At 31.8% G+C, this 15,180-nt stretch overlaps 1 long non-coding RNA gene across 1 annotated transcript; it reads right to left on the bottom strand.

Annotated features, from left to right (window-relative positions):
* Positions 1–3,009: 3,009 nt before the first annotated feature.
* Positions 3,010–13,472, bottom strand: LOC106459241. The gene is made up of 3 exons (XR_001290819.1): positions 13,315–13,472; positions 8,611–8,656; positions 3,010–3,252 (listed from the first exon to the last, which is right to left on the bottom strand). It is a non-coding gene; the product is annotated as an uncharacterized LOC106459241 (long non-coding RNA).
* Positions 13,473–15,180: the final 1,708 nt, after the last annotated feature.

Here is a 15,180-nt window from a genome sequence, read left to right as displayed (position 1 = left end):
CATTGGAAAGGTCGTTTTATAATCAGTAGTTGAAATATTATAAATAGTCCTTAAAGTTGTTTGTCTGGTACGGTTGTTGTTAAACATGAGCCCTCATAACAATTGTACTTTTTTGTACGCCGCTACAGACAATAAAGTTGCCAGTAAGAATTACACATTGTTTTATATCGCCGAAGAAAATACGAGTTTCTAATAACAATTGTACTTTTTTGTACGCCGCTACACACAATAAAAGTTGCCAGTAAGAATTACACATTGTTTTATATCGCCGAAGAAAATACGAGTTTCTAATAACAATTGTACTTTTTTGTACGCCGCTACAGACAATAAAAGTTGGCAGTAAGAATTACACATTGTTTTACATTGCCCAAGAAAATACGAGTTTCTAATAACAATTGCAATGTTTTATCACCGTTGCAGATTGTATTATCTATGCCAAGGTTACGACAACAATATGATCAAAATAATAAAATAATTTCGTCATTGTTTAAAAACTAAATATGCAAGTTTCAAATAAGAAGAGTCCATAAAGACATTTGATTTACATTATTTGTACATTTGGGCTCATCCAAATATCGACATGAAAGGCCCATTTAAATTATGAAGGGCTAAAGTCAGCAGGTATGTAATTGTTTCAATACGTCTCTACTCACATCTGTTAAAAAATTGAAGAAGATGATTAAGCTGATTTGCATGGATAACAGAAAAAAAAGAGCACCTGTAAGAAAATAATTTCAAGAGTCTCGGTCTAGGCACACAAAATGAAACTGTACGAGATAAGGATCATCAAATCCCAATGTAAAGTAATAATTTCAGTGGGAATGATAAAAAAAAAAAAAACAGGGCAAGAAGAATAATGTAGGAAAGCATACGACAATTTTGCTGTCCAAATCTATGAAAATAAAGCACTATCCGGATAACACGTTTCCATGAAAAGTCACGTGCCGGTCATACTGATCAGAAGCCGAAAGCAAAACAAGTTTAAGATATAATTGAAAAAAGGACCATGAGAATAAAGATTAAACGGGCTAAAGTATGAGCCTTTAAAGCTAAATCAAAGTCCTAATCAAGAGGGGCAGCACTGCAAGGTCAGCATGGGCAAAAGGGAGAGAATAAGTCAGAAAGAACCAACTATCAATAACAGTCTTGAAACTGATCACAAAGTCCCGATGTACAATGAAGCAGAAAAAAATAATGATTCCAATAGTACTCAAAGATATTTTCTGTAAAATCATAACCAAGCTAAGTACACAGACAGCAGAAATATGCTAAAATGTAAAACCTCATAGCCCAAGGAGTAAATTTTGCATCTTTCACAAAGAACTTGAAAATAACCTTGAATGACATCTCGATAAAATATAAACCCGTGCAGCTTAGAAAAAAATAATATAATAGTATAATCATACCAGAGCTAAGCTAGTTGGAAGGGGCCAAAAGAAAAAAAAACAAAAAATATCCCTAATTCTGGCTACAATCATGAAATAATTGAATATGGATACATACAGTTAGAAATAACTCCACTCCTGACTCCAGGAATTCACCCTGAGACCCAAAGGATCTAGAGAAGAAAGGATGTTTTTAACGAGATGTTCCAAAAATATGAATAATGGAAGAGAGTGAAGAGATCACTCATGATCAAAAACTCGCCAACAGACATTTTTATGTATATTGTGTGGTCAACACTTGTACCTTCTGTTTTATGTGGAATATACAAGTCTGATTCCTCTCTCTCTTCTGCAGTAGCCTGTTAGTTGTAAAAATAAGAAAGACAATCAACATATTGTAAGACCCAACGTATTTATTCTATACGTTAAAATTTTTGTCTGTTGTTTTACACAGATGTTTAAATTATCTCCATGCTACTCATGTTAATTTTATGCTTTTTCAGTATTTATTCTGAACCTGCTATTTTTACATCATTTATACATACCTGTTAACAAGTTTTTACCTTGGAATATGTTAATACCAAATTAAAGTGTGTGTGTGCTAAGACTATTTTACTATTAATAATGTATGCAGTAATTTGCACTGCAAGAATAGGGGTTGGCTATATAGAATATAAAAAATGGTGTTTATATATTTCATATCAGTTTTTTAATTCCTATGTACTAGTACAGTACATTTTTTAAATTTCAGACATAAGTTAGCTTCCTCAACTGAGTAAGCAGCTGCAAATATCAACAAACAAAAACTAAATCAAACTTAGATTTTGATGTTTACTTCTATTATTTGTCATTAGAGGCAGTATAACACAAATTTTGTAAAATAACTCTGATAAAAATATGCTTTTGCATGTTTTTCAAAACCATTTTTCATTTAACTTGTAAGCGCATTTGTGATTATGATGATGTTTTTTTTTTCTGGAAATGATAAAAGTCATTACAAGTTTGAATCATGCATTATTAAAAAGGGATGATTTCAGTAAATCATGTAGGGTTACTTTAAGTTACTATATGATTCCACAAATTCAGTTTCAAGTCAAAAGGTTAAAATTAAAACAACTATAATTTAGGTAATGGTTCACTTTGGAGGTTTTAGCCTTAATAAAAGAACTATCTGAATATGTAAATCCCTTATTAATTATTATCAATTACAATATTCATCGTATAGGTCTAACCCTTCAACTTGGTTTATCATAATACTATTTATCCCAGTGTGAAAACCATTTTCAAATATTTCCAAATAAAAGATTACTAACATTTGTCATCTTATATTCATGTTTGGAAGATAAATGTAAGGAGATTCTCCCATGGTTATAGAAGATATTTATAAGCATGAAATTAAGATATTGTTTACTACAAGTCTGTAAACTTATTAGTGACAAAGAATATGTATGCATAAACAGGCCACATTTATAATGAAATAACATTTTAACTTTAAATACAAAAAAAATATATTCTATATGTTAAAAATTTTGTCTCTTGTTTAAATTTTTTCTGTGTTTAAGGATATTATGTATAATTTTTGTAGTATAATAAACTTTGTACAACTAACATATATATATATATATATATTGATTTATATACAGTTTTAGTTTATTCACCAAAATAAAAATATTTCACAAAGATAAGTTTTTTTACAAAACGAATACTTAAGATGAAACTTTCAAATGATTTAACAAATCTAAAAATTACAAAAAATATTTAGTTGCTTCATTGATTACAGGACTGGAATCAACCACATCAGTAAACTCTTCTATCCTTGTTAACATCATTATTACACCCCTTTCTTATTCATGTTTTGAAACCGAACCTAAAGAATACAAAAGAAACCTTGTAATAAATATTACTTTTATCAAACGATTAAAGCAACATGATGCCATAGCAAGTTGAAATCAAAAGATAGAAACATTTTTATTGCAATAGTTTAAATACTTTGGAATTTTATAACAGGGCAATGAATTTATATACATATATATACATAACACACATGCAAGGCTGGAACTAGCAACTGCTTATCAGATGGTGTAAATCAATAAGTGGCATCCCCTTTCTGAAGTGTAATATAATTCCATTACATGTTACAAGGTTTCCACAATAAGCAATATAATCTAAATTTAAAAAATTAATTCTTATGATGTAACCTGGTTATTCAAACTAAGACCACTATGGTTTAAGACTATGAAGAATATTATGTAAAATACTGTTTTTTATGGCAGTGGGTTCTTGTGCTTAGCCAATGAGTATCAAAGGACACTGGTATTTTTTTTCCCAATTGATAATCCAGGATGATTATGTATATTCAGACAAGATGTAAACAACAGTCAATGTTAAAAAATTTGCTTCTAGCAAAACATTTATGGGAAAAAGCACACAATCATATTCACTCGATAAGCCGTTTCCATTACTACTAGTTTTGCCATCTACTCCTACTGCTGCATCTACTCATACCTTTCAACTCTTTCAAGTGGTCTGACATTGAAGTAGGTGAAGTGGGTCTTTTCGACTTGCCCATTGAGTATTTTATTCTGGATGGACTTTAGTGGGGTTGTCTCAGACTATTTGTTAATCTGTATGACCTCTGGCTTTGAGATCCTTCTTCTCCATGTTGCATTCAATCTCTTTGTAATTCCAAAGAAAACAGAAGATTGGAGACTGTCGCACATCTTTCTTAACTCAATCTTTACTTGGATACACCTCATTTCAAAATGGAAAACATGAAGATGTTACTAAGGTCTCTTCATTGAAGCTATTTGATGCCAGAGATATATATGCAGGATGCTTATCTTCTTATCCCTATTCATTATGTCATTTTCTCCATTTTTGGTAATGGAGGAATGGCTTATCAGTTCAATGCCCTTCCCTTTGTTTTGGCCTTAGCTCTGTATGTTTTTTTCTTGGATTATATCAAAGAATCTTCTTGTCTTCACAATTACCCTGACATCAACTTTTATTTTCCCATAGATAATTAGCTTATTTTGACCCTTCTGACTATCCAACTAGCTAATTCTCTTGGCTGAATAATCCATAGCTCAAAATTTCATTGTGTCAACACTGTATTTGCTATATCTGGGATTTTGAATCAAAAGTTCAAGGAACAATTCAGCCATCTCTTGCAGCATTACAATCTTTGGAGTCTTATGTTCATACTCTTATCTTAAGTATATTCTTCCAAAGACCTCTTTTCTTCTTTACGGATGATAACCTCACTTCACCAAGTCATTCCCTTGGAGTGTCTTCATATTTCTAAGTAGTGTCTGATCTCAGGCCCATAATCAAGATAGTAGAATCTCCATTTCTTGCTATTCCTTCTAACCTTTATCTTTTCACAGCATCTCACTCAAGGAATGGGGCTCTGTGTCAGAGAATCAACATCATTCTGGTTCTTGGACTCCTTAAGAAACAGTAGTTTACATCTACGTGTTAAAACTAAGTTTTTCAACATGGCTGTCTCGAAATTGTGCTCCTCTTTCACCACCATTCTGTGTTAGTTTATACAGATAACTCAACTGTGGTAGCTTACATCAACAGAGTGGTACTCATTCACACAGCTTTTGTTTTGTTGCAGTTTCTCTACTTCCTTAGTTTAATTCTCAATATATTTACCTTTGAGCCTGTCATGTTCCTGGTATGATGAGCATTTTATTTAACTCTCTTTCTAGAGATCATTGTCTTCTTCCCAGTGGATTTGGGAATGTTTGGTCATTTAATGATCAATATCTTTGTTACATTAACCAACTATTTTCAACTCTACTGATCTCTAGTTCAAGATCCAAATTCCCCAACAGTGGATGTCCTGAGACAATCTTGGGAGAACCTCTTTCTTATGCAAACCCTCCCATTCTGTCTTCTTCCTTGGATCTTGGCAAAAATAATTTACTCAAAGGACTAGGTTCTCCATATTTCTCCCCTTTAGCCTACTTAATCAAACCATGATTTTCCTATTATGTCAACCTTCTCACAGAGAACCAGCCCCATTACCACCAAGAAATCATCTTTTACAGCAAACTTAAACATCCATTTTTCAGAACAAAGTTCTATTTTTATAAATCCAGAGTAGTTTGTTGTTTGGTCCTTTGTAAAAGAAGCCAGATTCTCTTCATGGATGACTTATATGTTAGCCCATTCTTGTAAACACTCTTCTCTGGTTGTTTATCTTCTGGAGTTGGTGCATTAGACATGTTATAAGTTGTTTATTTCCAATTCCTTAACAAATTGCTTCTTTAGATATTTATTTCATAACCATGGTTTATTAGCTTCTTCCATAGCTGGTTAAGGAACTGTCTTATCTGCCACCTTCACATGCCATGGAAGCCATTAATCTCTTTTGTCCCCATTATTCAAAGATATCTCCCAAGCTCTTCATCTTCAATGACCCATAGTTCCTAGACATTATCATAAATGGGACTTGGGTTTGGTACTATGTTTATTTGCTTCTTCCTCTTTGAACCATTAATAACTCATTTGCTCTATCATATTTTCTTTTATTACTGGCACCAGGCAGATACCATTTTTATATATCCATGACTTTAATGCTTCTTATACTTTTTTTTTTCAGAATGCCTTATACTTGTACCCTCATCATGCCTTCCTACCTAAAACTTGGGTTGCAAGATATGGTAACCACTGTTTTTCAGCTGTTGTAACATATCCTAATAGATCATTAGGTTCATTTAGAACTCTTTTGTTTTTGTCTGTGATTCTTCAAGCCAGATGGAATCGCTAGCAAGTAAGTTATTCTCTGTTACATGCTTAGTTAACACTTGGGTTCACACTTTCTGTTGTGCATGGTTAAGCAGATATTGTTATAAGGCCCAACACCCATTTGTTTTTCATGTGTTATTATTTATCGTAATTGATCATGAATCTCATTAAAAAATCCTTTTTCATCACATCAGAGATAGTTGTTGTTCTCTCATACATACTGAATCTTTCAAAAGGTCTTGGAAAAAATTTTATATACTTACAATGACACACACTATTTGGATCTTGCTCTGGCTTGTACATTTCATCTGTCTTGTTTACCAAGATGTTCCCATCCATCTTAAAAGTGAATTTCAGGATATATCTTGCCAAAATTCACCATTTGGTGATGTCTTTGCTGTCCTAATCACAGTACCCTTTAGAGAATATTCTGAAGACCAGAATGTGGATGAATTCAAATGCATTATTAAAACTTTACTTATATTATTTGGTCTCTGATTGTGAACTTGTGATTCTTCAAGCCAGATGGAATCACTAGCAGGTGAGTTATTCTCTGTTACCAGCTTAGTTAACACAAGAGTCTACACCTCTGTTATGCATGGTTAACCAGGTACTGTTAAAAGGCTTAACACCCCTTTAACATTGCAGGGGCATCTGGGATCATGGAATCATCAGATTAAAAAAATAGCAAGGTTTTTCTTATAATATGAGACTCTAAGTTTGAACAGATTCATCATGTCACACACTAGCAAGTTACATATACCTCTGCAATTGTCCTAGATAAAATTCAACCCTGGAGATCCAAGAGATAGTGATGCCCTCTACAAGTAGACAAATTATGACATATTGTGGCTGATGATGCCTTTGTAGGTACCTTTTCCACCTCCATGTGCACATCCTTGCATAATATTTAAGACATCAGAGACAAGACAACCATTCTTCATATGATATTTCATGGCTCCAATCAGGATGTGGAACACCTTACTGCTTTATATTTATTTTCCTTAACCTAATCGGTGTTTCTAATGCACTGTCTTTATGTTAGAGAGCCCATCCTTGGGTCTGCCAAAGTCTTTTTGATTCTCCCTGGGTGCTCATTGATTGAGCCAGTTACACTAGTTGACAAACATTGTTGAACATGAATATAGGGAGTCTTAACTATTCATTGTCTACTCCTCTGAGAATCTTCCACTACAGACAATGGTACACAACGGCATTTTGAGATTTGACTCTGATTATCTGTTACACTACTACCTGTGACCATTCCAAAGATAAATACATACTGCTCAACTACCTTTATTTAACAATTATTTCAAAGGTGATGAAGGCTAGGAGGTACCCTGCTGAGAAGAATGGATTTTTTCAGTGCCCTCATTTGATCCAGTCTCTTGTGAGGCTGGTTGCTCCACTTGTTTTTCAATGATCCAGTCCATTGAATCTACCCTGGTTCTGGATTCTCTTCAACTCTGCTTGATCACACTTTCAGTTGTTTTAGTCAATATTGTTACCTTCCTGCCTAATTAAAAATCCAAATTTTGAAGACTCAGTGACCCTTAAAACTCTCTACATTCCCCTCCTCCATCTTAATATGAGTATTTTGGCTTTGTATATTTTAGATTTAAGTCTACCTATTTTTAATTTAACATTTTTAGAATTAAAATTTATTTCAAACAGGTACCTATCTTTGAAATACATTCCCACCCTTCAAACCCCACAACCAGGAGATATATAATTTACATCACTACAGCTTCTAAAAATATGGTATATGGTGGGAAAGAGCTTATATTCCTTCTCCTAACACAAGCACAATAAGTCACATGGAAGGTGTGAGAGTGGAGAACTACAAATAAGTTGGCATATGCTCTACATCGTATCAAAGGCACTCCATACTTTAGTTACATTTGTTGAAAGCAATAAGGAAAAGCTTTTTATATTTGAAAGGCAAGTACAAGTTTGAAATTCAATTTAATTATAAAAATTACAAAATGTAAGATATTTTCATGTGATGATAGTACATGTAGCTCATAAAAGCTGCCTTCACTTACCATCATTGAAAAACGACATTGTTACACAGTTGAAATATATGGTCCATCCAACTATTAATCTAGTCTAAAGATCATTACCTTAAAATTTCTTAACACCAATTAGTAGTTAAATCACAAAAATGATGGCTTTGTACAAATATTTAAACTTAATTTCCTGTAATACTACTACATTACATTGAAGATCTTATAAAAGTTTATAACATATTTATTAAAATGTATAAAATTGTTTTGCTAAGAAATAATAGTAAATGAGCAGTATAATAATGAACAAAAGCAATTACAAACCCTTAGCCTAATCATGGGAATTTTTGTTTTGTTTGGGAGAAGAAACTACATATTATAGATGATCTTATACCATGTAACTAATTTTTCTGTTAATAAACCTATGAATATTTTAAAAGAAAACTAAATAAGAAACTCACCAAAGTATCATGCAATGTTTCTAGCTTTTCCTGTGAGCTTAAGATCCTGAAAAAAATTAATATATACAAATTAAATTTACAGTATATATATATATATATTGAATAGCAATAATTTAAACCAAAAAAAGGAAAGTTAATAACACTCATTAAAATAGATTATGTTATCAATTATAACCCTAGAACTGTCACTGAGGTCCATGGATCCATTTTGTTTTTCAAACATTTTTCTAAACTATTAATGCACCACCCTAATAATAACTGAGTCACACAAAAACATTTAAACTAAAATAACATCTATATTGTAATTAATCTTACCACTCACTGCTGAAGTCTTCTGTCTATATTTTAGATAACATATGAATAATTTCACTTTCCTGTTTTGATCTTATATGTTCCTTTTCCTCGTGTCCATACAAAATCATTTGTTTTAATTAATACAAGGTTTTCCACTGTTTCATATTTTAAACTGAGCCTTTGGTCAGTGAGCATGTGGATAAGGTGATTAAACCCTGCCTCTGCAACACTATTACTGAGCCTTATGCAAAGCAGTTTTCACCAGCATACAAACATTCTCAAATTCCTTCTGTATAAAAGTACATGTGCCCAAGGATCCTTGGTTTTGTCTACATTTATGTAACACTTAACCATTCTCTTGAATTCTTTCCATTCTGAGCTTATCTTAGTGTTATCATTTTAGTGTCTTATAAAATGCTCTGCAAGTAAATTTAAACACTCAATTTCCCTGGTGGTGTTACTGCAGTTTGATGGATCTATTCAGAACATATTTTGATAAAGTTCACTCTCAAATTAGAAGAATCTTGATTCAAGACAAGCCTGTATTGGAATAACTGTAATTCTCAGTTTGTCTACAGTTTTCTCAATACAGTTTATCTTGTTCATTAAGCTGTAGTTGACAATGACAGTGGGGGTATTCTCTGTGTTCCTTTTTTATTTTTCTGGTGCCCTGTTTCAAGGCTCATAAAATGCCAGGACCCTGATTTTATTTCCAGATCAAGTTTGAACTTTTTCAAAATACTTTCACAGCGTTTACCTGAAGTTTCTTCCTTGAATTCCTGTAAGGCATCCTTTACATTTTCTACTATAGGCAGTATCTGATAGCATAAAATGTTTTCTTTTTCAAACTGCATAGACAGAACAGATCATGCATCCAGCACATTGTTGTACAAGCAAAATGTTGAAAGAAAAGTAAAAACTTTTTATCTTTTTCTAGATAAAATTTACAACAACCAAGGGAATTCTCTATTACTTGAGCAAGAATTATCTAATTACTCAGTAAATGGTTTACTCCATGTCTTGCGTGTGCAACAAATCGTATACCATGCACTTTGGGAAAATTAAAACTGTGCACACAAATTGCACTTGCAGTTATCTCAAAATGCTATTTGAACTTTTCAGATCTTTTGAATAAGTAATATATAGTTGTCATGAAGTATTTCACATCAGCAAATGATTTAGATACACTATCTTTCAATAACAATTCAACTTTATGGGAAATACAGTGAATGTTTAAATGCCAAAGACAATTGTCATTTTTCAGTTTTGTTAGCAATGTATTGTAAACTCCAGTATTAACACAGGCTCCATCAGCTGTAGCTGAAACTAGCAGGTACGTTTGTTTCTCTGCTGGATTTGAAACCTTTTCATCACATTTGAATACATGATCAGTTCTTCTCTTCAGATTAGTTACACCTGTGTCACCAAAGCTATCAATGTCCTTTAAGGCAACACAGAAATAAACTGGTGTACCTTGTTTGACTGTTCTAATGAAGACCAGTTCTTTTTCAGAGCCAGTTTTTCTTGCCCAACTTCTATCACTAAGTACTGCAAAAGCTACTGTTGAACATAAAATCACTGCTACTTTCTCACATATGGTTTCTACAATAACATTAATAAATTTTTTACTCTGTTGGCATTATCAAAATTTGAAATTAGTTATATCATATTTTGTTTATGCACTTATCCAGAGTTTTAAATACTAACAAAGCCTGCCCATCCACAGCAAGCAAATAAGCTGTTGTAAGAAGCTTGTAGAAAGATCATCACTAGCTATACCACTGGTGACAGGGAGTCTTATCATCATCTTCAAGCAATGTTTTAAAGCCTTAAAAGCACAACTGTATAAACACATAAATTTTGCATAAAATAATTTAACAAAAACAGCAAAGCTTGAATGAATAAAATAAATGGACAGTAGAATGTATGTAAGAGGTAATCCTAGTAACTGATAACACAAAAACAATGTATGTATAGGCCTACCAATTTATAACAAAAAAAAATCAATGAATAGATAATACTGTTCATAAAATAAAAACATTTAATTATGTTTAAATTTGTACTTGAGTAATAGAGGACACAAAATCAGTTCTCTAATTACCTTAATATATGCTCACCTGACACAAAGTTAACAAATAACCAAACCTAAAGTTCACTAGTAACTTGAAAATCAGTTAATGTGCATATCATCAAGTTAGGCCTTGGCCGATAACTTGAAAATTCATATAAAGTCAATGACAATTTTAATGTCTAACACACTAACAACTACTTTGGGAACAAGCATTTTTCCTCTGCTTTGTGATGCTTGCAATTTGCATACAAATACAGGCCTATACAGGCAACAATTGGGTTTACCTTTGAATCAAAGATATTATAATATACTGACTGTGAAATGTAGGTAGCTGATGATACAGGCTGCATGCATAAAGACAAACAATGAAAGAATATTGTTATAAATTTCAGTAAAAGAGTATAAAAACAAGGTAATATATATACAAACACCTAAAGCAATTTGGTGTGTTGTTGAATTCAAATGGCAAGTAATAGAGTACTTCATTATGAATTGAGTGCCATATATGTATATATACTTGTCCACCTTTTGCTAAATGCACCCTTTCACTTCTTTTTATATCTCCTTTCTATATTTAGCACAAAACTTGCACCAAATTTTTGTTAAAATGTCTTCCTAAGATGAAGAAGAAAATCCAGTTTGTCCACCGAGATTCCATTTGCCAAATGATGACAACATAATAATGTTTCACTGGCTAAACTGAAACATGTTTACAACTGAAAGTGAAACCAGAACTAAACTATGATGATCTCTGATCTATATGACAGCCCCTGAAGATTCATGTCAAACAGAAAATCAAATCAGTTCATCAAATGCAACTTAGGTCACGAACAAATTCTTAAAGCTCTTCTTGCTGTTCTGAATTAATAACCAATTCTATAATTTAAACTTTAACACATTGACTTTATCTCTCAGTTACAAATATTGGATGTTTAAGTAGTATAACAATATAGTTTGAATATATCATATCACTGTTCATGTAACATCTCTAGTCTAGGCCAATTAAAATTAAAGTACCAGAGTCATAGCAGCCAACAGGATCACACACACAGTTATTATCTGTAAGCTTGCTCTGTGTAAACAAATAACAGCTGATTGTGTGAACAGTGAGCATCATGACAGAGTTAACAGGGGCTCTAATAAGCCCTTGCAAAACCCATTTTACAAGCATTTGTGAACACCAGTGTGATGGTGCCTGTCAAACATGAAAGACTATAATTCTTATTTTAACAGCCTTCTATTTCAACAGTTTCCTTGAAAATGACAAGTTTTTTTTTTTCAAAACTAGACAGGTTTTATATGTTTTTTAATTCTTTAATCTTTTGTGTGTTTTTGTATTGATTTGTTACTTCTTTCCTTATCAATTTACATAAGGCATTTCTCCTTCTTTAGTAGGCCTGTAACCTAGTCTAAATTATTATTAACAAAACATTAAAAAACAAGAGACCTTTTTGTCTACCTAGACTATCCTATCCACTAAATTAAACACCAAAAAACTTAAAACAACTCTTATTCAAATATTTATTAAGCTTTCCTTAAACTCTCTTGAAGTGACTGCATCTACCACATCTGAAGGCAACCCATTTCAAAATCCAACCATCCTATTGGAAAAATAAAGCTGTCTTAGCAGAGGACTCTTGCCCTGCCAAAATTTATATCTGTGCCCCCTAGTCTTACCATTTTCATGATTAAATATGAAAAAAGATGATGCATCAATACTATTAATTCCCTTAACAATCTTAAACATCTCAACCAAGTCTCCTCTAATTCTTCTTTTTTGAAAAGACTAGTTCTGAGATTTTAATTTATCTTCGTATTACAACCTTTCCATCCCAGGTATCATCCTAGTAGCCTTCCTCTGAACCATTTCCTACAATTCAATGACAGTTGTAAAGTAAAAAGCCCAAGACTGAACACAATACTCAAAATGTAGCCTAATCAATGACCCATACAATGAAATTACAACACCTTCAATATTTCTGTTGATACAACCTAAAATCACATTTGCTCACTTATATATATCACTATTACGCAGTATTAATACAACTTTATTAGTTTATACAATTTAGTCTGTTCAGCCTAATTCAATTTTCACATTTTCCGGTAAATGATAAATAATTTTAAATTTTGGACCTAATTTACTGCATACCATATAGTCTTTTAACCTTATACGTTATATTAATATTACTACTGCTACACTATTATAAGCATTCCTATAGCATGAGTAGTTGTACTGTTGTAGTAATAGTATCACTATCACTCGATTCTTAGTCCTCGGCCCAATTCGATAACCGAATAAAAACACCAATAGCTATAGTTAGAATTATCAACACGTTTACCTTTCCATTACATTATTCACTTTTCTTAAATTTTCCGCTAATCCGTTAATAACAGTATTTAACTGTTGAATACTTTCCCATACACTGGCTTCTAATTCGGGACTGTGTAACGATGTTGATGATGAATCTCCCTCCATTTTCGTACAGTGCCACCTTCTGGTGTATGTTTTTATTTCAATTTCATTTCAATAAACTATTTTTCAATATTTTTGTACCAATGTTTATTTAAAGTTTAAGAAATACAAACCCAAAAAGATTTAACTTTTATTATTTATGGGATAGTATTAATGTAATATTAAACAAATGTAAATTGATGTAAAATTAAGTATATTAATACATGTACTTAAAATCTATGTTTTTATTGGATATTTTAGAACCGGTATTATCTTCTAATTCGACTGAAGAAACAATTATACCCTGGAGGAACAAAGGTAAGTTTACGGACTTATAACGTTCAAATCCGAGGTTCGATTCCAAGCGATGAACACAACAGATAACCCAAAGTGGCTTTGTTCAGAAAAACGAAGAAAGAAAGAAATAATTTAAACTATTCTGATATTACACTCTTCTCACATAAGCAAGTAAATCAGTAGTGGGAAAGGTTAAAAGACTGTTTTAAGCAAATATAAATATAGTTTTGTTGTTTTGATTATTTTATGTTTAAATAACGTCTTGTTTTATTTTTCATAGTAAACACTGATCTCTCTCTCTCTCTCTATCTATATATATATATATATATATATAATGTTCACATACACACAACTATATTTATATACAACAATAACTTCCAATGAAAGTAAGCTATGTGCCCAGAGCGAAACTAAAAATCAACATGGCCATCAATATTGCAAATCAACTATACTATTATTACGCATATACTTATAAAGATTAGACTCCATTGTTTCTTCAGTTAAGTACTCTCGTTGCTAATGGTGTTTTCAGCCATAAACCCAATAATATCTCACGAGGTACGGCCAGCTTAGGAGACTTAGGCTAGTTCTAAATACAAAATCTAATCAAACAATGCAAGTAAAACTTTATAACACAAGTATAATGATTAACGTAAATTCAAAACGAAATAAAAGTGAATATTTTCAATATTCATATAAAAAATTTCATTTATGACAGAAACAATAATTAAACAAAATAGAGTACCTCACCCAGGCAACTTACAAACACCAGTTTCTGTCCTAAACCGTATTCGTTGGTGTACATTTCTTTGGAAACATCCCTTCTCTTACACTGCACTTTTCCACTAAAATTATATTATTTTAGTTAAAAGCATGTCGTGTTGTATGCGCATACCATACTATGGCACAAACAAATACCAATGTTCGTGAAGATACAAAACAAAATAATACCTGACCATATAATTATAATATAACGATATTAAATGTTATAGTAAGAAATCAATTAATTAAACTTAATATGGAATTTGTCTGAAATCTTTTACCACCATTCATGGGATCATAAAATTAAGGTATCTTCTACTAACATTATGAGGAGGTTGGAGGAAGTAACAAATAAAATTCAATCTATTCAAAAAGCCGAAAAATAAAACACGATAAAACACTACACTACATGCATAAATACACTAGTTGCAATATGGCAAAGAAAGTGAATATAAAAGGTAACTATACAAATTAATCTAGCTATACTAATAATGTAAGTTCATGGTCAGCTAATATTAACTATATGCTATAATAGCTAAAACTAGCTTTTCATAAAACAAATGGTAATCAATACATTAAAGTTCTTTACTTTTACCCTAAAAGACATCCCAAAGAATCAAAGTGTAAACGTAAAAGTTTTTAAGAGTTTGTGATATTCTGTAAAAGTTTTAAATCCATAGTCTTTAACAAGAAT

Source organism: Limulus polyphemus, unplaced genomic scaffold (assembly GCF_000517525.1).
Source record: "Limulus polyphemus unplaced genomic scaffold, Limulus_polyphemus-2.1.2 Scaffold580, whole genome shotgun sequence".
NCBI classification, from domain to species: domain Eukaryota; kingdom Metazoa; phylum Arthropoda; class Merostomata; order Xiphosura; family Limulidae; genus Limulus; species Limulus polyphemus.
The sequence above is the reverse complement of the archived record's forward strand: the minus strand, read 5'-3'. Positions and strand labels throughout refer to the sequence as shown.